Genomic DNA, 3,716 nt, shown 5'->3' on the forward strand with positions numbered 1-3,716 from the left:
CCAACTTCATTTGTATGCTTCATTTTGGTCTTTCAAATATTGATTTTTACAATATTCTTCAAGAGAAAGCCACTTGGGGACCTTTAAGTTGGGGTCTTCAAATGGTGCATGCCCAGATGTGTTTATTACAGGATGGAAATATGGACTTTTCCCTCTCCTCTTTCCTCTCTACCTAAGTATCTCTTTATTCATTACTTTAATTACCTAATCGTAAATTTCTTCAGGGGGTTACTTAGAAAGAAAATTAGCATCAAAGCTTGGCAGTAAATTCAGGGTCTTTTGGAGACAGTCCAAGCTGTTTCACCTGTGATTAATTAGATGATTTTTTTCCCCCCTTTAAGTGCCAGAAGGCTGTTGAGGTCTTTAAGCAGTTACATGACTGCTGGCACTAGTACAATTATGATTGATGCATGCGTCTGGAGTCTCTGCAGCTCGGCTTTTGTTGATGGTGCGTGTGTGTGAGAGAGAGACAGAGGCAGAGACAGAGACACAGAGATAGAAGGACAGAGACTGACTTGGGAAGCACTAGGTTGGAAAACTCCAAAGGTTTCCAAAACCAGGGAGGTGCTTTTTTTTTTTTTTTAATATGCTTGCAAGCACAAGTCTAGAAGCTCCAGGCCAGGATCTTTTTAGCAAACTGTCTCAGCAATTTCAGAAATGTTGCTTGAGCAGGCCTCTTCCTTACCATGAGCCACTACAGTCTTCGTGGAGACTTTGTATAAGCTCTTTATGCTGTGTACCAAGGAATGCATATTTTCAACAAGCCTTTTGCCATATATAAAGCAGAACAGTCACACCTGTTTTCATATTTCACCCTGGTGAAATTCAACTGGGGGAGAATGTAGTCTCTTTGCAAAATTCATCCTGTATAAAATTACCTCCCCAAATTGACATAAAATCAACGTAACCTCTTAGTATATTTAGAAAAAAGGGAATCTTTCTCAGTCACCATGAACGTGCTTTCAAGGATGCAATAGAGATATAGAAATTCAATGACTGCTTGATTAAGAGTGCAAGATTGTCATTTTTTCTTTATACTCTGTATATGAGGGAGAGAAAGGATCCTTCAAACCATCTGACTCAAAGTAGCAGAAAGTTCAATGTTGGCCAACTTTTGCTGGTGTCTATGTAATCTTACAAATGCCTCAGCACCTGAATTGAAGATCGTCTGACATTTTCTCCACTGTCCCTAAAGCCCGTGACAATGTTTATACAGTAAATTTAACACCTGTCACTCACCTGCCCTCTGAGGACTAACAGGAATGTTGGCCACATGAATTGGCAGAGATTTTCTGCCCAGAACAGGGGTGGGCCAACTCTTCAAAAAGAGCCAACTCTTTATTTCAGGCATGCAGGACACAAGATCTCCATCACAACTTCTCAACCCCATGACTGTAGCAAGAAGGCCACCTAATTAAGAGATCAGCAAATGGACATGCTGAGTTCTGATAAAATGTATTTGCTGCCCCCTGGCCTGGAGTGCTGCTTCTCAGACTTTCACGGGCACATGGAACGCCTAGGAATCTTGGTAAACTGCAGGTTCTGGGACTTCCCTGGTGACCCAGTGATTAAAAACCCACCTTGCAATGCAGGGGATGTGAGTTTGATCCCCAGTTGGGGATCCCAGTTGCCATGCAGCAACTGATAAGCCTGCACACCATAAGAAAGTCCATGCACTGCAATGAAGATCCCACGTAATCTAACAAAGACCTGGAGTGCCACAACTAAGACCCTATGCAGCCAAATAAAGAAATAAATAATTAAAATGCAGATTCTGATTCAGCTGGTCAGGAGTGCGCCTGGGATCTGCCTTCCTGACCCTCCAACCAGATGGTGGTCTTGATGCTGATCTGAGGACCTCACTTTGAGCAGCGATCTTATAGTGTCTCCTTGGAACACACCCTTCCTTTGTGTCCTGGGCATTTCCAAATATGCTGAGGCTCAGAGAACAGAGCCAGGCTCTGGGTTCATTAGGAAGATGGCTGTAGGACTAGTATTAGTTTTATACTCTTCAAATCCAGACGCTTCGAAGATGCCTCCAGCCCATGCAAGAGCCCAGATTTTCCTCTCCTAAATATCCCCTTCCTTGCTTTTCACCTTCCGGGCTGGTTGTTTAAGGTCTCCTGTTCTTGAATGGACAGATGGCTTGGCCTCAATGCAGCTGCACACAGCGCGCATCGGAGGTGTCTAAACCTGACTGCCAGCACCTTTCCAGCCCCTGCATGGCAGGATCTAATGGCCACGCACAGGGCCCTCTGGCCCCTGCCTAATTGGCTGAGATGCAAAAGCTAATGTAGGTTGAGAGACCAATTAACTGGGCTTGTTTCTCCCGCCACCGCATCTGCACATCAATTATGCTAAACAACATGCTGTATTAAGACGTTTCCCTGTCACTAGCATTTGCTGTGGGACACTCAGAGCAGGGCAGAGAGAGACCGCCTCTTACAGCCTGCCTGAGGGATTTTCCTCTCTGTCAGCACAGACAGCTGGCAATAGGGAGCCCAGGCCTCGAACTGGGAAACCCACGATGCAGGGACATGTCTGACACTAACTGGTTACCTCCTCTGGGCCTCAGTCTCTATAGATTGTGAGGACGATGGCTCAAGAAGCCAGCCAACAGGTTGGGCGAGGGATGCTGATAACCCTGGCATGTCACCTGCTGATTCCACTAAGAAACAGAAACCCCAAGGCTTCTGGATTCTCAAAGGATACGTTCCCTAAAACTTGAAAAAAAAATCCATAACTGAACTGTTGGGAGGGGGAACATCGTTGTATTTTCTGCTACAGGTTGAGTCGTTTGTTTGTTTTGATTTCATATAGTTTTATTTCGCCAAATGCAGTTGGTGGACTGGGTTCCTGCATCTTCACCGACAGCTGGGACATCTCCACCCTTGGTGTTTCTGGAATAAATTACTTGAGCTCTGTGCTTTGAAAGCAGTGTACTAAGTCCTTTACTAAGGAGTTCCTGAAGGGCTGCCCTGGCCAGGGAACTAGGGTTTCTGTCTCTCAGAGATGACAGCTGGAGTTATAAGCTTATAGTTGTAAACTTCTTTCCAGGGTGTCATATGTTGCTTTGTCAAAGAAGACTAGGTTATTGAGCTCGTTTCCAACTTTGCCTCTGGAACACTTCTTTTTAGGCTTGCCCCGAGATTTGTTCACTGGAACTTTGTCTTGCTTGGCTGACTTTCTGGCATCTTTCTTCTTCTTGTCCTCCTCGGGTGGCAGAGTGAAATTGGGAGAGCAGCTGCTACTGCTGTCGCCTCACTAAGATGTCAGACAGAAAAAAAAGCTGTATCTTTTAAAAGCTCATTTTTGATTTAACTGCACCAGGTCTTAGCTGCAGCATGCAGGATCTAGTTCCCTGACCAGGAGTCGAACCCAGTTCCCTTGCATTGTGATTGTGGAGTCTTAGCCACTGGACCACTAGGGAGGTCCCTAGCAGGGGCTGCTTTTGTATTCCATTCCTCCCTCCTTTGAAGCTTCTCTCTGAGAATGCATTTCTTGATCTTTTACAACAACACTTTGGTTTCTAAGATGCCCAGTTCATTTTGAGGAAGCTTACCAACTTTAAGACACGATGCAGTCTACAGTTGAGTTGGGGAGGCTGGATGAATGCAACATCTACTCATTTAGTCAATCACTCAGCAAATATTTGTTAATCACCCAGTAGACATATTCAGGCAATCTGCTGGGCTAGAAGCCTTTTTTAAAACTCT

The 3,716-nt window shown here is 44.8% G+C and overlaps 1 pseudogene; it reads right to left on the reverse strand.

The window, feature by feature from the left end:
• Positions 1-2,812: 2,812 nt before the first annotated feature.
• Positions 2,813-3,260, reverse strand: LOC120859633 (annotated as a pseudogene).
• Between the last annotated feature and the right edge of the window lie 456 nt (positions 3,261-3,716).

Source organism: Oryx dammah, unplaced genomic scaffold (assembly GCF_014754425.2).
Source record: "Oryx dammah isolate SB20612 unplaced genomic scaffold, SCBI_Odam_1.1 HiC_scaffold_2013, whole genome shotgun sequence".
Classification (NCBI taxonomy): Eukaryota; Metazoa; Chordata; class Mammalia; order Artiodactyla; family Bovidae; genus Oryx; species Oryx dammah.